The sequence below is a fragment of the Artibeus jamaicensis genome, unplaced genomic scaffold, assembly GCF_021234435.1.
Source record: "Artibeus jamaicensis isolate MK-2021 breed Jamaican fruit bat unplaced genomic scaffold, CSHL_Jam_final contig_548, whole genome shotgun sequence".
NCBI classification, from domain to species: domain Eukaryota; kingdom Metazoa; phylum Chordata; class Mammalia; order Chiroptera; family Phyllostomidae; genus Artibeus; species Artibeus jamaicensis.
In genome coordinates, this window is record NW_026521883.1 from 7,848,522 (window position 1) to 7,870,952 (window position 22,431).

General features: G+C 49.1%; 1 protein-coding gene across 11 annotated transcripts in view; it reads left to right on the forward strand.

Annotated features, from left to right (window-relative positions):
* The first annotated feature begins 4,448 nt into the window (after positions 1-4,448).
* MEGF11 (multiple EGF like domains 11) overlaps positions 4,449-22,431 on the forward strand; it is a 352,758-nt gene continuing 334,775 nt past the window's right edge. For all 11 annotated transcript variants that reach the window (XM_037155745.2, XM_037155751.2, XM_037155746.2 and 8 more), the window contains exon 1: positions 4,449-4,599. The gene's annotated coding sequence lies outside the window, so the exon portion shown is untranslated. The remainder of the gene's footprint in view (positions 4,600-22,431) is intronic.

Consider the following 22,431-nt stretch of genomic DNA (forward strand, 5'->3'; position numbering starts at 1 on the left):
AGGCTTTTGAGGCGTCATTTCCCTTGGGTTTTATTCCGATCCCCCACTTCCCTCCCATTTTTAAGTGAGTGCAGAAATTGTATTACATGTGTTGGCAGGCACCGGGGTTCTGTTGGTGTGTACAATACGGAGTCCTGTTGGGCTGTTATCTCCTGGTAATTTGTCTGTTGGGCAGGACTGTGGTGTGCGGAGATACTTGAGGCTGCACTGGGGCGTGCTCCGTCAGGGTGTGCTATGTGAGTAGATGTGACACCGAAGGATTACCCTAGAGCCTGGCTACTCAGTGGTTTCTCCCTACGCTTTGTCCATGGCTGGGACACAGGGATCCCACAGTCCTCTGTAATCCTGGGGGGTAGAAAATGCAATGGTTGTTTTTTTCTCAGGGTTGTGCAAGCATAGATAGCACAGGAGAGTGAGGGCCTTGTTAAGTTTCGGGCCTGGGTCCTACCTTGCCCTAGTCCTGCCCTGCAATGCAAGATGCTGTAGCACGGAGGAAGGAGCTTTGAACAGGCTTGAGTTCAAATCTGGGTTCTGTCACTACAAGGTCTTGGATAATTTATTCTCTTCGACAGACCCTCAGTTTCCCCCTCTGTAAAAGGGGGATAGCGATGCCTGCTGTGTAGAATTGTTGGGAGGGTTAAGTGAAACCATGCATATACTTTATTAACAAACTGTAGATATTTAGTCTTGTAGCAAGGCCCAATGCTAGGCTTTGTAATGCACATGAAAGTGAGTAAGACCCCAAGTATATACCTTGGAGTCCGGTGGGAAGACAAACATTTTCTCAAGCACTCTCATATGTCAGGTTTCACTTGAGGAGTTTAAAAGATCCTAGAAGTTCTGAAATCTTCCCATCACTCAGCAGATTCCAGTCATCCCTGGTGAGCGCTGCATGTTTGTCCCCAGGCTCGAGCCAGAGTCCTGGGGGGCGGGGCGGGGAAGGGAGGGGAAAGGTGATCCCCAACAGAGAAAGGAGGGTGAGGGGAAGAAAACACAGGGAATTTCCTGTAAAGGAAGGTGTGGACCACCGTGGTCTGAGCCCTGGCCAGTCTGTCTGGTGTCCTAGCCTTCTGATAATTAATTTCTAAGAACGAAGAAGTCCTCCCACCTTGGTCACCAGAGTTTTGGCCATCGCCAACCAGGCTGAAGCGTAGAGAAGATAGAAGTGGAACTAAATTTCAGGCGCCATTTCACTGGAGAAGAAACACTTGGGGTCCCTGTAGGAAGAAGGATCAGAGAAGCTGAGGGGTAAAGGTGGAGAGCAGGGGCAGAGGCTATGAAGCGAACCCTGCTTGGGCTCTGCTCACTTTCTGAATGACCTTGAGCCCGGCAATTATTCTCTCTGAGCCTGAGTTTCCTTCTCTATAAGACAGAGATAGTAGCAGTGTTTATCACACTATTGTTCCCATTTTGCAGATGAGAGCATTGAGGCACAGAGAGACTGAAACACTTGTGGTCACATAGTGAAGTAATAGAGCTCGGATTTGAACTCAGGCATCTGTTTCCAGGGCTCCAGCTCTCAATCACCTCACTCAAAGCATCTGTTTTACCACCTTCTTGCCCCAGTTAGAGTGTTTTTTGAGAGCAAGGCTTGTAGCTCAGAACAGTGGACTTTGGTCTCAGATTATGCACTTAGATGAGTAGTGGGGTCTAAGCTGTTGCCATAACTTCTAAAATAAACTTGTTGCAGCTGGGTTGAACATATAAACAGCAATAGGGGTGTGCAAAGCAGTGCCTTTCATAAGCAGGCTCTCAGGGACTGGCAAATGAATGATGGATCATGGGCTCCAGTGTGACCCTGAGCTGACCCTCAGAGACATTTGCTAAAAGTGTTCCTGGCTCTGCTGGGACCTGAGTCCTTGGAGGCCTGCCAGATGGGTAGAGAAGGTGCAGCCTTATTGATCTGTGTGGGTTTTTAGAGTATGGCAGGAAACCAGGCAGTCCCCAGCCCAGTGTGGAGGAGGCAGCAACCCTCAGTATGTAAGAGAGAGGTGAGGGACTGGGCGGCTTCCCCTGCATTTGCTTCCTGAGATGGGGTGGAATGATTTTCCAGGAAGACAGGCGGCTTCCCCAAACCTGTTAGATCTAAGATTTGAGAGTAAATGGACAGCTACCATACAGAGGTTGGGGGTGGTATGTGAGGGAGCTTAACTCATGATCCAAAAGGGAATGTGAAGGTGAAGAAAAGAAATGCAAAACCCACCTTATGTAATATTAGTCGACAAGAGTTATCAAGTGCCACTGTGTGTATAATTTGGTTTATTCCTCTCAGGGCTCACAGTACTGTTATCATTCCCATCTTACGGATACAGAAACTGAGGCCAGAGAGGTTATGTGTCATAGTAACTGGCAGAACAGGAACACACACCCGGGACGTTAGAACTCATTTTCTTAGCCTTCAGCATCTCCGATCCCCACAAACTGCAGCACCTCGGAGCTGGAGAAACCCTTACAGAACATCTGTCTCAGCCTCGTCAGTGTCAGGTAGGGAAACAGAAGGCCAGAGAGAATTGCAGGGTGCACCAGGGCCGTACAGCTGGTGAGTGGCAGCCCTAAGGTTTGACAGCAGGGCCAGGACTAGGGTGAGGCAGGAAGGCCCTAGGATGCAGCATTTAAAGAGGCATTCTCTCTCAGATGCCAAACCTGCACATGCACAACGCTGAGCATGACTGCTTCCTTAAATTCTGTGTCCTAGGCTCCTCACTACCCTCACTCTAGACCCTGCTCTGACCAGGTGCTTCTTCTGGTTTTGTGGTGTGACAACTGTGGCCCAGGCATGGTTTTATGTATTTGATTTGATGGCTGAAGACAGGACTGATAGGATATTTGTGTGGAGTTTTGTCAATATCCCAAGGTAGGTCTCTACCCAGGGGCTGAATGGAGAGTCTGCTTCTGGTCACTACCACGGAAGGGGCAGTACTGAAGGGGGACAAAGGCTGGTCCCAGCAATTAGGTACAAAACTGGGAGAGTCATGATCCTGTCTTGACAAAGCAGGGTGGCCAAATGGGGTGCATGGAAACTGGAACTCTCTAGCTCTCCTCTGGAAACCACGGGGCTGAAATGAGGAAGGGCCAGGAAAATCTTCAAGGGGTGGGACTTTGCTCATCAGAATGAAGTCTGTTATCAGTGGCTGAAGCAGGAAGGCTAGGTGCTCAGGCACATGTATAGACTCAGATTTTCCCAAAGCCTCAGGTCATGTGTGCTTTATTCTAAAAATAAAATAAAACAAAATAATATAATATAAATTAATGAAATAAAATAAAATAAAACAATATAAAATAAAACTCTTCCCTGAGATGTGTACAGCACCTTTCTCAAGTCTGGGCCTTTCTGCTCTTGCTGTAGTTCAAGGAGAAAAGGAGATGAACCACACAAGCTACTGTTCTTCCAACCCTGACATGCAGGAGCAAGATGGTAAATCCCGCGTTTCTCAGAGAGGGGTCCAGGTGGGGAGAAGTGCTCCCTGAGACACCTCAGAGCCGGGTTCTCCCCTTTTCCCCGGGCTGTGCTCCGCAGGAGGGTCGTGCAGCAGTGAGGTGACCCAAGGTACTCCCTGTGACACTGGGGTTTGCGGGTTGGGGGCTGAGGGCTGGGGCTTGGAGCTCGCTGCAGGTAGAGAGGCTGGAAGGACTGGATCTGGCTCTGGCACCCTCGCAGTCCTGGGGTCAGCAGAGGAACCCTGTCCTGGCTGCCAGGAGCAGTGGTGGACTAGGCCCTGCCTCTGGAGTTGACCTAGGCAAGGTAGTCCCGCGCCTTCTCCTTCCTGGGCCTAAGTTTCCTCACCTTCCCAGACGCGGCTCAGCCTGGCGGGCCTAGGGACCTGACATTCTGGGTTCTCTGCCCGCCTGCCCTTTTACCGTCCAGATGTTTTCCAGCCCTGGTCTCAGGTCCCAGCCTCCAGCCCTGGCACGTCCCTCTCTGTCCTCAGCCTGTGACTACAAGGACTGGAGGGCCCCCGGGCCTCGCTCGACCCCCGGGGGATCCCCCATTCAGAACACCTAGAAAGAGGTGGTTGGGAGGGAGTAGAGGAGTCGAGATAAGAAAGGAGAGTAGAGACTTGAAAAGGTTAAAAGGAAGAGAGAATAGCAAAGGGGAATAGAGGAGAGAGAAAAGAGGGATCGAGAGAAACGTGCAAAAGAACGCAAGTGGGGAGGTCGTGAGAAGAAATGCTGAAAAAGGTTGTATCAGAGAAAAAAAGAACCCAAGGGAAATTGGAGAAAGAGGCTAAAAGATAGGAAAAATAGAGAGCAAGCGAGAAGGGTCTGAAAGAACCGAAGAGGGAGAGAGAAAGAGAGAGAGAGGAGAGTGGGGGAGAATGCAGGGAGGGAGGCGCAAGCAGGGAGGAGGGCGGCTGGCAGCGAAGGAGAGAGGGAGGGACCGAGGGACGAAGCGGTGGGGGCGGGCTCGCGGCAGCAGCGCAGCTCGGGCAGCCCGCCTGCTCGCGCACTCGCTCGCGGTGCCCGCCGCCCGCCGCCCACCACCCGGCTCTGCGCTGCTGGCAGCTCCGGCTGCTGGCCCGGCGCTCTGGCGTGGCTCGGGCTCCGGAGGACAGGACTGAGCGACTGGCCCGCAGAGCCCTGGGCAGGCCGAGGAGGCAGGTAGGTGGTTGGGCGGGGACTCAGAGGACGCAGAGCTTCGAGCCGCTGGAGATACTGGGGGGCCGGAGTTGGGGAGGGGCTTTGAGCCTCGCGACTAACTTTCCACCGGCTCCGTGGTTGCCCTGCCCGGGTCCGGGCTGCGGAAGCCGAGCCTGGCGCGGGGAGGCGGTGAATGCCCGGTATGGAGAATGCCAGGGGGTCCGGGCAGGATGTTTGCAGGGTGGCCCTGGAGTATGCAAGCACGCGCCTGCCTTTCGGCCGCAGTCCGGACGCGGTGCCCGCGGCGGTGGAAGACCAGGGGAAGACCCCAGCTCAGCAGCGCAGCGCGGTTGTCCCGGGGAGGGCGCCCGCCAGCCCCTCCGAGTCCAGGGACTCCCACTGCGGAGCCGCCCCCCGGACGAGCCTGCTGAGCGCAATGCAACCGGCGCCCTCCCTGGCCGGGTCCGGGCTCAGAGCCTGCGGGGTGCAGCCAGGTCCCCACCCCGGCGAGTGGTGCGCCTCGCAGCCGCCCAGCCCAAGCCGGTGTCAAGCGCACTTTTGCTTTTTGGAGGTGCTAAACGGAACACATACCCCTTTCATTTCGTTCTCTTCCTGTCGCCCCGACTCTCTTCAGGGAAGTCCGGAACACCCTTTTGAGTTGACACCCTGTACATCTCTCGTGCCATCGGCTGCGACCCCTGCTCCTCAAGTTCAGAGGAGCGAGTCACTCCCAGTGCGCGCCTGAGCGCGGTCCGAAAGTTCCCAACTTCTAGCACCGCTGTGTGCCGGAGCGTTGGGGCGGAAGGGTGGGGAGTGGGTGGGAGTTGCAGCTCCCTTGGAGCCGTGGAGCACAGCCGCCTTCCTCCCAGACTTGGTTTATTGTCTTAATTTGTTAGAAAAAAGTACGACTTAAAATATGCAAGATCGTTCCTTGCGGGCATCAGGGTCCGAGCGTGGGGTTCAGTGCAGAACCAGGGCGAGCGCAGCCTCGGTTGGACAGTTCCCGGGGCTCCTGAGCCCTGGCGGTTTTCTTCCAGCCCTGGACTCCCGGCTCCTTCCTATGGTAGCCTCTTCTCGGGATCATTCCCCGTTAGCCCGCGCTGCTAGGCTAGTCTGACTGCTTCCCGCGTGGTCATGTTCTGTAGAAAAATATTTCAAAGTGGCTCGGCTTCAGTATCTCCCACTGTCCCCGAGGGAACGCAGAGAGCACGGTCACGGCCGGCTGGAGGAAGGCTTTGGGTGGTTCGGGCTCCCGGTCATGTCAGCTCTCTCTGGCAAGGGGACTCGTGCCCGGGCATCAGCGTTCCTCCCACGCTCTGCCTGGAAAATAGGGGTTAAATGCCGGAACCGGGAGGCTGCCTGCGGAGAGTGTCCTGGGCTGTTGGAGCCTGATGGGGGCGCGGGTCCTCTTGCTCGCGGAGTCCGGGAGGCCGGATTCGCCGCCCGGTGCGGTGAGGCTTCCTCGGAGCCAGCGGGGACCCCGCGTCGCATCCCTCTTTGTAGGAGTGCTATTGAATAGATCCTATTGAAAGGTTTAGAGCAGGTTTACTGGGGCGAAAGCTGAGGGCTTTGCGGAGAGGGTCCGTCAGCTGTCCTTCCCTGCAGGTTGTCCTCCACCCCCCAGGACGCCGAACTGACCACCCGGGAGCCCTCCATCCTCAGCTCGTTAGCCCTCCATCCTCATCCACACCACGCACCAGGTCTCTCAGTTGCTCGTGTATTGTTTAAGCCGCTAAAAATTCAAGGTCCACCCCTACAGTCTCTACCCCTTCCTCCCATCTCACAGATCAGCAAACCAAGGCCCAGAGAAGTGGAAGGACTCCTTTAGAGTTAGTTAAGGGTGGGAGGGATCTGTAAACCAGGCAGGTCTCCTGATCCCTAGTTTAGGCTTTTTCTAATACTCTTCCTGCCCTCACCACATTCTTAGCACAGGACAGGTGTTCCCAGTCAGGCCACATCAAGTCCTTGGGGACTGCACGTGTGTGAGGTTACAGTCAGAAGACTGATCTCTGCATCCTCTTTAGGTCCTGTGTGGTCATCTCCCAGGATAAATCACTTAGGTGACAGTTTGTTTCACACCTAACCTCTGCTGGAACTTAAGTCTGGGGGTAGAGGGAGTCTTTAGACTGCCGCCCCTGCCCCCACCATGAAGTGCAGTCCACAGGGAAAGAGCTGCCATTATTTTGTCACCAAGGAAGCCAGTATGGGCTTCTCAGGTGAAATTGATTTTTGAGGGGGCAGGATTAGGGATAGTCCCTGGAGAAGGGGAGGCTTGGAAGTAAGTCTAGGCAGATTTCCAGTTGGGGGAGGAGGGATATGGGGTTTGAGGCTTGTGTACTAAGAGAGAGGCAGGAAAGCTCACAAACAAGTTGATGGTGAAAGGACAGCAGGGTCAGGGCCTTGTGAGTAAGATGCCCAGGGGTGCCTAGAAGACCCAGCTCCTCTGAACTCAAGCTCAAAACCTGGCCCCGGAGGTCTTCCAGTTCTACCTGTAGGGTGAGCCACTGGTTGGGAATCAGCATTCCATGAGCCAAGGGTTGTGGCTGACAGCTGGGAGATAGTCAGGCTTTGCTTCTCTTTTCCCCTTTCTCATCTTCCCAGAGCTTCAGATATAGTTGACCCTTGAACAACTGGGGAAGAGGCAGTGATTAGGAATGCCACCTTCCAATCAAAAATCTGCCTGTACCTTTGGGCTCCCCCAAACGTCAGCTGTTCCAAAATCTGTGGAAGCTCAAGTCCCTCATATAAAATGGCACAAGAGCAGTGTACACAGTCATCCCTCTGCATCTGCAGATTCCCAGCCACGGATAGAAAATGCTGTTTTCTGTCTGCAGTTGGTCGGATCCACAGATACCAAAGTTGTGGGTTCGGCAGGCAGACTGTATACTGATCGAAAAAAATCTGACTGTAAGTGGACTCACGCAGTTCAAACCTGTGTTGTTTAAGGGCCAGCTGTGGTTTCCTTGCCTTTTCTCAACCACAGCTTTTAGAGTTTAAATACCTGAGTGTTTTGGACCTACATTTGGATCCACTATGGCCAGGGCATTTGCTACAATAGGAGCATTTAGTCAACAAATAATTCTTGAGCTCCTACTTTGTGCCAGGCACTGGTCTTGGGACACAGCAGGGAACTGGACAGGCGGAGTCCTGCGCATCCTGATGCTGACATTCTAGGCTCCAGTCCTCCACAGGCGTAAAGTCTAGTTGCAAAGTGGAAGCAGATTCACAAAAAATATTTCAAGAAGTGCTGAAGTGGAACAATATAATGCAGAGAATCCTAAGCTTCCCCTCAAGTAGTTCGAAGCTCTGAGGTGAAAAGATTTGAAGTTGTTGGCTATGAGATTCAGAGATTCCCTGGGCTTCCATGACCCCAGCTCCTGGTTGCCAAGGGTAACCCAGAGGCAGCTGCATTGATGGACTCAGATATGGCAGTGGAGAGCTCTCTGCAAACTCCTGCAGTCGCCAGTCAGGGCATGGCAGGAAGGAGCTGGGGAGTGTTGGCAACTGTGTTCTTGCTAGGTATCCACAGAGACTGGTACCAGGTATACCATGTGCCTTTTAAATTCCAGCATCCACAGCTCTTGGCAAATTCTGTAGTCCCATTGTACAGATGAGTAAATGGAGCCCCAACTTGGCAGATTGGGACAGCTATGCAGAAAGCGGAGCCCATCCCCTATAGATTCCAGGGGTCCCTGATTGCTTATTCATCTTAAAATGATGTTCTTTTCTGTCTGTTATATAGACCAGTAGTTCTCAGACTTCAGTGTAGAAGGCTTGTTAAAACACAGATTGCTGGGATCCACCCTCAAGGTTTCTGATTCAGTGGGTCTAAAGGGGGCCCAGTAATTTGCTTGTCTCAATAAGTCCCCAGGTGATTCTGATACTCTTGGTCTAGGGACTACATTAGAGAACCACTGTGGTGGAACAAGGAAAAGTGAGTTATATTCTTGAGATTTATTCCATGGGGGAGCCTGGAACAAAGGCTGTGATTTTGCTCCAGAAACTCCCAGAACTTGCCTTTGTATAATCCCCTCCCCCTCATCCCCAGGAGGCCATAGAATTAAAAGAATATTTTATCTTCATCAGCACACGCAGAGAGAATATATTGCAATATAATTAGGGAATAAATAGGTGTCCTGTGTGGGATGTGGACCTCCTGCCCCGCGGCTCTGTGGGGGTTTATTATGGCAGTGTTATAATTGAAAAGGTGCCATTCACCCCAAGAGCCCCTCATGAAACTTGCATGGCCTGGGTGGACATTGCGCGAAAAGGCATGTCTTCTTCGTTTCAAATAAAGTCGGAGAGATTGCTTCTCCTGCTAAGGGGACTATCAGTGTTTCATTTGACAGTAACTATGCAATGTGTTCTTAGTGGAAAGAGAAGGAAATTGAACAGCCATTGTGAACAGAAGGAAGTTGGAGAAAGTCCATCCACATCACAGGTTTAGAGATCGGTTTGTTGAACGTGTCACCTTGGTTTGAAGCCCTGTCTGTTTCACCTGTATTCCTGACTTTCAGCTGTATCTCAGCAGGAGAGAAGGAGAGTTTGTGTTCTAACTTAGCTGGTGGGTGAATGTAACAGCACACTTTATTCCCAATGTGTTCATTAGACCCCAAAGAAAAGAACCATAAAAGAGTCGTTCTCCTAAATGCTAGCATTTTTCATCTGGATTCTATTTATTGATTATTTTACAGTTGAGAAGGAGCAACAAAATCCATGTTTTTATAGCAAATAAAGCTGGCTGCAGTAATTATGCAGGCTCAACATGTCTGTTCTGGAGCAGGATGTTGGAATTCAGCCTGACTCTCAAACATTTGGATGAGATCTAATTGAGAAAGGCATTTCAAAGAACAAATATTTAGGAATGTGGAGTTTCAATGATGGTCTCTCTGGGCCAAGTGCAAGCACCTTGCTTTTAGCTTGATCCTCAGAAGTGCAGGGAGGTGATGGAGAAAGACCTGGCCAATGATGTTGAGACCACAGTCAGAATATTAGGCTGCAACTTGGTGAGGTTTAGTACAGGGAAGAGACATGCCTTCAGAGAGATGTCTCCTGTAACTGGTGAGCAGGGGGAGAGTCAGCTAATCAAATATAGATTGAGTAGTTATTGAATGTCTAATCTTGGAATAGGCACAGTGAGGACAGGGACCAGGACTTTTCCCTATTATATATTTCCCATAATGCTTGGCTCTGGTATCTATAGTGAAAAGAGCTCTCGACTGGAGTCAGTATCAGTCAGGGTGCCAGGAGTAGAAAACGTGAACTCACCTGGCTGAAACAATAAGGAACTTAGTATCTCCTATCACAATAGGTCTGAGCTACGTCTGCCCCAGGCTTGGTTCTTTCACTGATTTAACAGCATCATGGAAGATCTAGATTTTTTCATCTTTCCTTGTTCTCAGGGTCACAAAATGGCTGTAGCTGTGCTGGGTGCTGCATCCTTCCAGTGATGTAGAGGGGCAGAAAGTCAGAAATGGAACTTTTCCCAGAAGCCTTGCAGACTTTACCTTTTCTCATTGGCTGGAATTATGAATCACATGTCTGTGCATTAAACAATCACAGGCAAAGGAAGGAGACCATTGAAATTGGCCTTGAATAATCTCGATGTGTGTGTTCTGCCTCAGAGAGAACAACATTAGAAAGCTTTTGGAAGGGAGAAAGAAGCCAACAGTGCTTGCTGTAGAGTTTAAGACCTGGGTTTGAATTCTCTCCTTTTTAGTCCTGTGACTCTGGGCAAAGTATTTCACTTCTTTATGCCTCAGTTTAATGGGACTTTGATGGGAAGATAAATCTGAATTAACCCAATAATTACACTTGATTGGTATAAGAGAAGATTATTCGAAGATTTAATCTCTTGACATCCAAGAATTAAAATACGTTGAGGCCTAGACCATGTAGACTGTCAAATAACCAGAGAACAGAATCAGAGAGTAAATAATTACGACTTGCAGACCAACTAGGGTGGGAGCGTGACATCGGTGGGAAGCACAGTAGTTTGGGAAGACTTCCTGGAGGAGATGGTTCACAGACATCCTGGAACACCAATATTTAGGTATGGTTGGGTTCTGGGCTCCTACTGCCCAACTTGCTTCCTCTTCCTTTTCTTCTGTCCATGGTAAATGGGACCATTAGGCCAAGAGGAGACTTCATCTCTACAGTCACAGCGACTTTGGCGGTCAGTCCTAATGTGACCAGCTGTGGTGCTGGGAGGCAGGTCACAGTGGCTTCCAGGCCAGTTTTGGATTTATGTTTCCACTTCTGGATGGCCCATTAGGTTCCACCTCACACTACATTTTAGTTGCCTATCAGATATTACTATTTTATTATTATTTGGAGGTCTGGCTGCCATTATAAAATCCATATGTCTAAATTAAAATCTAACATCTTCCCATCTCTTAAGCCATCTGCCCTTCTGGATCCTTCATTTCTGTCATTGACAGCACCATCTTCCCAGATGCTGGGCTTGAAACCTTAGTACTACTTTGGATGCCTGCCCCCTTCCTGTATTTCCAGTCTTTAAGCACCAACTTTTTGGGGTCTTCGTTATGTTTCTTGGTATAAGTCCTCCTTTCTGACATGAGACATCTGCTCTGTCTAGCCTCTTGCTTTGATCTCCCATCCTCAGGGCAGTGCATGGGAGTTGTGGGGATGTGCGTCTCCAGGCACAGTCTAAGGGGCTCCGCAAATAGCATAGTCTGTGATTGCTAGTGCAGAGGTGGCAGTGAGCCTGGCTGGAATCCGTGGCTGCAGACACATTCTATTGCTCGGGGTGTCATTTTCCAACCTCCCATCTCTCTCCTTCAAGTCATCCTAAAACAGCATTTTTATCCACTTGTTACCTTACAGTCTCTTCCATACTACTCACTGGATGAAGCCCAAACTCCTCAAATAGACTTTGAAAGCCTCCACAACCAGGCTGTACCCTGTCTCCCAGTCCTCACCTACTGGGACTCACCACCACTGCCAATTCAGCTTCAGGTTCTTCCCTTCTCTGTGTTTAACCCAAACCACTCTTTCTTTCAAGGCCAATGTTAGAGCTGCATCCTCATTAGACCTTCCCTGACCACCGGGGCCCACAGAGATCTTGAAGCATCAATCTTTCCTTCCCTGAACTTCTGTAGCATTTATTGCCTACACCACAAATCCAGTACTTAATACCGTGCTGCTGGTGTCATTGTTTGGTGTTTTCTTGGAACGTTCTTTGTCTTCCCAGTTGGATGTAAGACCACAGAAGTCGGATGTGAGATGGGTGGATCTTCCTTTGAACCAACATTGTGGCCAGCAAGCACATGGCCCTTTGATGAGTATTTATTGAATTAATAAATCACAGGAATAGGGGAAAGTAAAATTATTTACCTGAAAAGTCAGTTAATCTTCACCTTTTTTTCTTTAACCTCATATTGTAGAAAGAACTAAATTTGATGAATGCTTGCTCTATGCAGGGCGCTATTTTAGGTGATTTTTTAGGAACTGTTTTAACTCAGCCTTGGAATAACCCTGTGAGGTCAGGATTATTGTCGTCATTTTACAGATAAGGAAGTGGAGGCTAGGAGAGGTTAAGTGGCTTGCCAACTCACTCAGCCAGCAGGAGGCAGAGTGAGGGGCAAGGTCAAGTTCTCTACTCTGTGGTCTGTTTCATACATCTGGAGGTTCTCCCAACACTGTGGGTGCCCTGTTCTCCAGTCTATTCCCATTGGCCGAGTCTCCCTGCCTCCTCCCTTTCCTCTCTCGGAGGAGCATCAGATGCCTTTTGTCCTGACAGTGTGTTTGGGGGCTTTTTAAATCCTGACAGTTATTGTAAGTAAGCCTTTCCTGAGGACCTCCCCCTCCTGTCAGGTTGCGGCTCCTATTGATCACTTACCTTTTTACCTTGACTGTCACCCGCAAGCCTGGGCCAGAGATTCCTTTTAGAGCATAAAACATTCTGCTGGTTGGAAGCAAGCTGGGTCTGAGCCAGGTTTCCTGAAGTCCTCTGCCCTTCCTTTTCCCCCATCTGACCGTCCATACTCATCCACCCCCAACCTGCCACCGCTCCCGTTCTGTGTGTCAGGTATCACTTCTGTGGAAGGAAGATGCTGCTGACTCACCAACTGGAAGATGGCCTGTTGGAGGTGTCTACCAGCTCCAGAAGCTACGAATGGCATGCTTCCATCCTCTGTGGTGTTCTTCTTCCCTTCATTCATTTATTTATTCATTTGTTCTATGAATACTGAACACTGGCCACATATTCAATATGACAAGTCCTTAGCTTCAAGTCCTAGCATTGAAATGATGAGAGACAGATGCTAAAAACAAGTGAACAAACAAACAACAAACCCCAAACCGTATAGAATGTACTTTGTGAGGTTACAATGGATAAAAATAGCAAGGTAATGGGGCGTGTATGGAGATGGGATGCTGCCGGTTTCACACTATTTTACACAGGGAAGGCTTCTCTTATGGTGATGTCTGCGCAGAAACTGAGAGGAAGGATGTCAGGTGGGTATCTGGGGGCAGAGAGGACCAAGCAGAGGGAATAGTAAGTGCAAAGGCCCTGAGGTGAGAACTCACCTGCTAAGTCTGAGGATCAGGAAGAGGGCAGCAGTGGAGAGGAGGAAAGCTTGGCTGGAGGTGAGGGCTCTTCATCTTCAGCCTATTAACTGCAGAGTCACCCTCTCACAGCTGGTGCTGCTGGCTGAAATAGCCACTTCCTTTCACTCAGCCAGGTGCCAACTGACCTTCTACCTTTGGAGCTCGTCTCTGGTCCCCTGCCCTCTCAGGGGCTTCCATCTTTGCCATCCCTCGTTGGTTTGCCTCTCCTCTGGATCCCTGCAGTGCTCTCTTCTCCACTGCACAACTGAGCCCTTCATGACTTGTTGACTGCTTTCCCTTCCTGTAGGCTTGGCCTGGCCTGTGTTAAGTCTCACCTATCTAATGACCCATTTCTTGAAACCAGTTTAGTCCCAGGACCCCACACAGAGCTGGACTCAGTGTCTCCCCATCGGTGGTATTGGTGTCAGAGTTGGGAAGGAGGTGGGCTCCGCAGAGATCTGTGGCCAGAGCCTTCTTTGCGCCATGCCCATGGTCCCTGCACTGTGGGCAGAAACTCTTTTATTCTGGCCATTCCCAGAGCATGCAGAACTAGGAGCCTCCTGGGGCCTCTGCCTGGAGCTGGAGGAGGAATCTGCCATTCCCTAAGACTTGTATGCAACTTCAGCTCTTGTAGTGAAGGAGAGGAGCTGGGATGTGGAAGAAGCCATTTTTAAAAAGTAATTAGCTTCTATTTCTCAGTCAAGGAGGAATAAGGTGTTTCAGGAGCAAAGGTGGAAGGAAGTCACCCAAGTTTCCAGAGACCTTTCTGCTATCTAAGGCAGGAATCCTGGGTGGGGAGGTTAACCTGTGAGTGACCTTGGGCAAGTTGCTTAACCTTTGCCCTATTCCATTGCAATTTCTTCTTAGCTAAACCTCCCCTCTCCCCATCCACTGTAAAAGAAAACAAACAAAAAGTCGGAATTTTAGGGATCCTCACTATGCCCCAGGTTGGCCTTTGCGCTCATTTTTAGGTCAGTGTTTTTAAAACCCGAGACTGCGGAGATGGTCCCACTTTGGGAGGGAAACCTCCCCATGGATCTCCAATATTATCTCAAGTTACTAATACAGTAATACAGGGTGGGCAGAAGTAGGTTTACAGTTGTTCATATGGAAAATAATACAATAATTAATACATAATAACACAAGGATAAACTGTGTTATTTGTGCTCACAACCATAAACCTATTTTTGACCCACCCTGTGTTTAAATATATATAAACACAAAACTAGGCATAAGCCTTATATGCTTATGACTCTTACACAACCTTAAATCCCACACAAATTTGTAAATTGAAATGCAAAGCCAATGGCATTTTGATTAACAATACTAATTTAATGTGATAGATGCTATTGTTCCACTAAGACTAAATCACTCCTTGAGATGTAATTGTGGTTTCGGCTGCTTCCTCCACCACAGGCCCTGTGGTGACTCAACTCCCCCATCACCTTTCTCAACGAGAATGACTTTTCTCCGCCTTGTTCCTGCAACCTGTGGAGGGGTCATTCGGCTGGGACTTGACACAGCCCATGTGTGCATTAAGTGGTCGCTTTTCCTCATTGGCCCACAACCATTGAAGGAGCTCCATTCAGTTCCGGTGCAGCAGCAGACCCCCGCAGACCAAGCTGGGCCTTGAGCCTGAGCGTCACTGCTTAGTCACTGAAATGGAAGCACAGCTAAATACATGGATAGACTCACAGACACAGATAGCAGTGTGGTGATTACCAGAGGGAGAGGGGGCAGTGGGGGAGGCAGAAGAGGGTAAAGGGGTATTAAATGCACTGAATAATGTTGTGTGAATGTCACTTCTAGCTATCTCCATAACTCTCTCTCTTTTAAAGATTTTTATTTATTTACTTTTACAGGGAGGTGAAAGGAGAGAGAAAAGGAGGGAGAGAGACATCAGTGTGTGATTGCCTGTCACGTGCCTCCCATCAGGGACCTGGCCTGCAACCCAGGCATGTGCCCCGACTGGGAATCGAGCTGATGACCCTTTGGTTTGCAGGTCGGCACTCAGTCCACTGAGCCACACTGGCCAGGGCTACCTCCATAACTCTCTAGTGTGTATTTTACAACAACTTTGCAAAGCAAGTGATTATCCTCAGAAACAGGGGCTCAGTGACTGGCCCAAAGTAACACTTCATACCAGATGCATGCCTCTCAATGGTGACTTTCAGTGACAGTGGTGGGCATGGTTTTCCAGAGGCTTGTGTGGGGTGACATGAGGTGGTAAGGCTTCCTGATGTGGGGGTACAGCGGGATGACCTTGGAAGGGCTGTCCTGGGATTGATTCTGTGGGTCAGGGTAGGGGTGACTTCCTCCTATGTATCTAGGACCCACGTTTACTCCCTGCGAAAATTATATAAAACTCTCTCCTGCCCTTGGAAGTTGCCCTTCCCCTGCCTGACCTGCCTGGTTTATCATCCAGGCTTAAAATAAATACAATAAATAAAAACACCCTAAAACTTTTGTATCCTGCAGCGGATGAGCAATAATCTACACATGCAAACAAATGGCATGCAAATCTCCATGAATATTAATTTGGAAAGAGAGTCTGAGGCCCTAAAATACACTCAAAACCAACAATAGGGCATTTTGCGACTCCTCCAACCGGCTTCGAGATTCACAGCCTTATTGTACTTTAAGTTTCCCCTGTTCCCAGCTTACTTCCCCTCGGAACCTCTCAAGGTTACCAGGGGGACATGGTGTCTCAGGTCAGCAGGCCAGAGGCTGGTGAGTGATGGCTGAGTCCTGACTCTGGGGCTGTGGCTGACCTTGTCCTTCCTGGGTGAGGACCGGCCCTTAGATCCTCTTCAGATCCCAACATTAGCAGTGAGTCTCCAAGGCCAGGGGACAGTTGTGGGGGACACCGCAGGGCAACTGTGAGGCCCCAGGCTCTTATGCTGTTGGGGAGATGGAAGGTGGGAGAGGGAACTCACAGGCAAAGGAGGAAACTGGGACCCTGGAACGGTGGGTGACTTGCCCCAAGGTGACATGGTGACTTAATGACAGGAAGCAAGAAATCTTATTCATTCTTTTTATAAAATTTATTTTTCAATTACATGACATAAGATATTATATTAGTTTCAGGTGTACAATGTAGTGATTAGGCATTTATATAATTTATGAAGTGATCCTCCTGGTAAGTCTAGCACCCATCTGACACCATAGAGTTATTACAGTATTATTGACTGCATTCCCTACGCTGCACTTTACTTCCCTGTGACGACCTTATTCATTCTTTGTGCTGAGTACGTGTGTGTGTGTGTGTGTGTGTGAAGGGGTGGGCAGGGTGGCATTTAAATTTTTATACTTTGAGGGGAAAGAGTTGTCCTTCTAGTGTGAACCTTCACTCAGAGACAGGCGGTGGCTGAGAATCCAGCCTTGTATCCCATTTGGGTTTAAACAAATGATTTTCTCTCTTCCCCAGTAGATTTCCAAACTACATGATACATAGGCCAGAATTAATGCGCAGTTGCATTGCCGAGCACATCCCAGCCGATGTGATGAAAAGGCAGGAGAGAGAAGAGTGTGAGTGTCTCTGAGGAAGCCAGGTGGGGTCAGCAACTGGCTGGGGAGGACCATGAGGTGCAAAAGTAATTGGCAGTAATTTCCGTGTCCCGCTACACACCGGGAAGGCTGCACTGGCGAGGGGAATGTTGTAGTGTCAGCTTCATATGAAGCTGGGGTTCTTTCTTTCTCGTTGCTTTGTGCATAAGTCTGGGCAGTTCCCCTTTGAGCCTCCTTATTTTTGTCAGTAAATATCGGGGTAATCATTCCACTTCTCGATGTTGCTTTGTGGAGTTTAAGTGAGGATTCAGAGTTCCGGCATCATGCCTGGCAGGAAGTAGGTCTTCAGTACATCCAGATTTCTTTCTTTTCCAGATAAGGCTTATCTGACTGGCTCCACTGGGTTGGTTTGGATGTGTGTGTAGTGTCTGTGTGTCTCCACGTGGGTCTCTTTTGTCGTCTGTGTTGCGTGTTTCGGTGTGCGTTTGTATGTGTCCGCTCTCGCCCATGTGTTTGTGTTTGAGTGGTGGTGTAGGTGGGAATGTGAGTCCGTCTTTGTGTTGAAATGGTAGTTTTGTGTTTGTGAGTCGCTGTGTCTCTGTTTCCATGACAGCACAAGTGTTAGCGTGTGTTTCTGTGTGTGCTTTCATGTGTGTGTCCATGTGGTGACATTTGTGTATGAGTGTATACATGCATGTGTACATAGTGCAGGACTGATGTGACCAGAATGCTCCACGGGTAGGGAGGTGCGCAAAGACCCCTGGACCTGGGGTCCTCGCCGAGGTGCTCCCACCCAGAACACTCACCCAGTCCCTGACTCCGGATTCCTGGAGCCCTAATTGCTATCTGTCCATGTTCCTCTGCTTCCCTAGAGGCCTGCTGGGCTGAGGCCCCGGCCCATTTGCATTTGCGTTTGCATATACATGCATAATCATTTTCATTGTCTACATAGACCCTGCTTTCAGTTCTGCAGTTTTCAAGGTAAAATGTAGTTGCTCTCTTGAAGATCATTATATCAAAAATTGCTGCATTTTGTTTTACTCTTTCTGGTCCAAAACTTCCTCCAAGAATTGGGGGGCTGGGGGAGGATGGAAGCCCCAGAAGCCTGTTTTCTCCTCTGTTGGGTAGTTCCATGGGTGGAGGCCTTAGGATCCTGGGTGAAGCAGTTGAGGGAAGATTTTCTTATTCTGTTGGTTTTGCTCCCGACCAGAGTCAACTCTGCCATGCCATAGCCAGGGGTAAGTATAGTCCAACTTGTGCCCTGTGGTTTGCTTCCCCAGCGCCCACTGAGTTACCCCAGGGGATGAAAAGGAAGGCCCACCTTGGGTGTTTTGGCACCTCTGTACCTATCCCTGGCTGGGTAGGGACCTTGAGGCCACGACTGTCCTTACAGGAAACAAAAGAGGCACAGGATGTCTTTTCCTTTCAAATACCTGGTACATAATCAATGATGTTTCTAATGCCACAGGAAATGCCAACCCAAAAGTCTTCCCTAGGAGGGCCGTATGCCCAAATAGCTTCCCTATGGGTCGTCACTGTGCTCAACATTCCCTCTTTAGGTATGGATTCGGGTCCTGGCTCCTTGGTTTCTGGCAAGTTACCTAACCTGTTGAGCACCCATTTTCTCATCTGTAAAAGGGGGAATAATAATAGTACTCAACACTAATAATAGTACACAGGATGTTGTGGAGATTAAATGTACAATGTAAGTAAAGGGCTCAGCTTAGTGCCTGAAACATAGCAAAGGCTCAGTAAGTGTTAGCATTGCCCGCCCCGTGGCTCCATTAGAAAACAGAGGTTCCGTAGTATGTCTTTATACCCTAGCACAAATTGTTCATCTGACACTCCTTGGACTGGGCCATATCCCTTCAGTGCCTTGCAGGAAGGCAAGTCCCCAGAAAACTTGGGTTGTCTTCCCATGGCTGAAAGTGTGTACAGTGCGGGAAGCAGGAGTGTCTTTGGGTCTCCAAGGATTCAGGCCCCCACCCTCCCCTCATCAAAGGGTCAGCAGTATCTCATTTCCTTTTCTTTTTTTAAAATATATTTTATTGATTATGCTATTACAGTTGTCCCATTTCCCCCCCCCCCCCCCCCCTTTATTCCCCTCTGCCCTGCACACCTCTTCCTACCTGTATTCTCCCCCTTTAGTTCCTGCCCATGGGTCATACATATAAGTTCCTTGGCTTCTATATTTCTTGTACTATTCTTAACTTCCTCCTGTCTATTTTCTACCTACCATTTGTGCTACTTATGCCCTGTACCTTTTCCTTCTGTATCCTCCTCCCACTCCCCTGCTGATAACCCTGTATGTCATCTCCATTTCTGTGAATCTGTTCCTGTTCCGGTTATTTGCTTAATTCAATTTTTGTTTTTGTTTTTGTCTTTTAGGTTCGGTTGTTAATAGTTGTGAGTTTGTTGTCATTTTACTGTTCATAGTTTTGATCTTAGATAAGTCCCTTTAACATTTCATATAATAAGGGCTTGGTGATGATGAACTCCTTGAATTTGATCTTATCTGAGAAGCACCTTATCTGCCCTTCCATTCTAAATGAAAGCTTTGCTGGATAGATCAATCTTGGATGTAGGTCCTTGCCTTTCAAGACTTCAAATACATCTTTCCAGCCCCTTCTTACCTATAAGGTTTCTTTTGAGAAATCAGCTGATAGCCTAACAGGAACTCCTTCATAAGTAACTGTCTCCTTTTCTCTTGCTGCTTTTAAGATTCCCTCCTAATCTTTAATCTTGGGTAATATACTTATGATGTGCCTTGGTGTGTGCTTCCTTGGGTTCAATTTCTTTGTGACTCTCTGGACTTCCTGGACTTATTTCCTTTGAGTCTGTTTCCTTTGCCAGATTGGGGAAGTTCTCCTTCATTATTTTTTCAAATAAGTTTTCAATTTCTCACTCTTCCTCTTCTCTTTCTGGCACCTCTATGATTCAAATATTGGAATGTTTAAAGGTGTCCTTGAGGTTCCTCAGACTCTCCTCATTTTTTTTTTTTTTGAATTCTTCTTTCTTCATTCTGTTCTGGTTGAATGTTTCTTTCTTCCTTCTGCTCCAAACCATTGATTTGAGTCCTGGTTGCTTTCCTGTAGCTGTTGGTTCCCTGTACATTTTCCTTTATTTCACTGTTCATAGCCTTCATGTTTTCCTCCACTTTGTGATCATACTCAACCAATTCTGTGAGCATCTTGATTAACAGTGTTTTGAACTCTGCATCTGGTAGGTTGGGTTTTATTCATCACTTAGTTGTATTTTTTTCTGGAGCTTTCATATGTTCTTTCATTTGGGCCTTTTTTTGTCTCGATGCACCTGTTATGTAGTAAGGGGAGGAGCCTTAGGTGTTCATGAGGGCGGGGCAACCTAGGTCACTGCATTGGGAAGCTATATGTGGAGGAGGGGTTTGAGAGAGAACAATGCTGCTTGCTCTGCTCTTTGCTGGCTTTCAGTCACTTCCCCTGCTACCCAAAAGCAAATTGGGCCCATCTGGTTCTGATTTCTGTGTGGGTGGGTTTGTGTATATTCTAGGATCCTGTGAGTCTCTTCAACTAACTCTCTTGTGAGGCTGGAAGTTTCTCCTGATGCCACAACCCCCACAGGTTTTTTCAGTCAGAGGTTTTGAGGCTTTATTTCCCCATGCTGGGACCCTGGGTTGCTCGGTCTACCTCACTCCCCAGTGGTTTCTCCCAGTTTATCTGCACACAAATGTGGGACCACCACGTCCTCCAGCCCCCACCTTGCCACAAGTCCTCTCCCGCCTGGCTGCCCATCTCTGCCACTCCTACTGGTATGGATGAATGTTTCTTTAACTCCTTGGTTTTTATACTTCCATACAGTTCAATTTTCTGGCAGTTCTGGTTGTTTTTTGTTTTTAAATTTGTTGTTCTGCTTTTGGTTGTGCGAGGAGGCACAGTGTGTCTGCCTACGCCTCCATCTTGGCCAGAAATCTCTCATTTCCTTTTCAAAGTCAAGTAATTCATCACGTCTTGTATGTGTTTATCCTGAACAAGGCCCTGCTGGGCACCAAGGGCCATCCACAGCCGAGCAGACTTGAGGTTCCCAGAATACAGAGCTGGAGGCAAAATTCATGCTAGTGCTTTACTCTGGGTAGGGGTGCAGTCTCAGGGCCAGGAGAGTGGGAGGACAAGGGAGTGAGGCAAGGAAGGAGGAAAAGCAAGTGCCAGGCTGCCACAGCTATGTGAGGGAAGAACTCTGTTTGCTCAGTCATGAGGGTGTCTGTAGGTAAGCTGAGTGCAGCCACTGTGGCTCAGAACAAACATTGAGGATTGAGGGAGGGAGTTCACCTGCCAGCGTCTTGTTCTCTCATTGGTCCAAGTTTTCCCCATGGGCATTAACTCCCTTGCACTCCTGGTTCATGTCACTTTGTCCCTCTGGGCAGCTGCTGGAGAAGCCAAACTTTTACCCCTGTGGCATGGCACCTCAGCTGAGTCCCTAGGTGGTGAGACCTGCCACAATAGGTCCAGCGGGTGGAACCTGGATACTGGAGCCGCTATGACTTCTGTGGTGGGTGCAGTGGAGATTGTGCCAGAGCCTGGCCAGCACCCCAGGGGAGGCTGAGCCAGCTGGTCATGTTAGATGAGACCACGCTGTGGCGGTGGCCTGGTTGTCCAAAGAGAAAGAGGCTGACAGCCTGGGAGGCAGGTGGGAACAAGAAAGTCTGGGAAGGCCCATGCATAGGATCTGATTCAGCCATGAGTAGTCAGTTAATTAATCTACAGTTGAAACCAGGTGCTGGAGTCTGGCCCTCACCCTGTAGGCAGTGGGCAAACATCACTTTCAAGCAGGTGAGAGACCCACTCAGCACTCAGCAATGACAGAATATATTAGTCCACTAGGGCTTCCATAACACAATGCCGTGGACTTAACCAACAGAAATTTGTATCCTCATCATTTTGGAGGCTGGAAGTCCAAGGACAAGGTTGTTGCCAATTTGGCTTCTGATGAGGACTCTGCCTGGCTTTCAGACGGCTGCCTCCTGACTGTGCTCACCTGGCCTGTCCTCCCAGGTGCTCATGGTGAGGTGCTCAGGTGGGTGGGTGGGTTGTAGTTGGGGAGAGGGCTCTCAGGTGTCTTTTCTTACACGTTGATAATCCTATCAGATCAGGGCCTCATCCTTGACTACTAATTTCATTTAACCTTAATTGCTTCCAGATAGAGCCACACTGGGAGATGGGGCTTCAACATGTGATTTGGGGAGGACATAAACACTTAGCCCATAACACAGGGGCTCTTGGGAGAGGGCCTGTTTTCAGAAGCCCTGGCATTCCCAGCTCAGGTCGGGAAAGAGAAAAGGCTCAGAGATCACCATTGCCCATGAAGAGTCATTCAGCAGTGGTGAGCCTGTGTTCCCCTCTACCACCTGCATAAGTCTTCATCAGAGAGGAGGTCCTTCCTGGGGGATGGGTGCTGATTGAGAGCACCGGGTCTGGGACCAGACTGCCTGGGTTTGAACCCCGGTCTGCCATTTAAAAACCGGGTGAGCTTGGGCAGATGACTCAGCCTCTCCTCCTGTTTACTGAGCAACTGCTATGGGCTAGACCAGTTCTAGCTGTTGAAGCCAGAGCAGTGGGTGATGTAAGACAAACAGATTGAAATGTCTGCCCTTGTGGAGCTTACCCTCTCGTGGAGAGAGCTAGACTATAAACAAAATAAGTTAGTAGATGACAGAGCATATTTGAAGGTGACACATGATTTGGTTTAAAAAAAAAAAGCAGGAAATGTGGCCAGGGAGTGATGAGATAGGGGTGGGGTTGC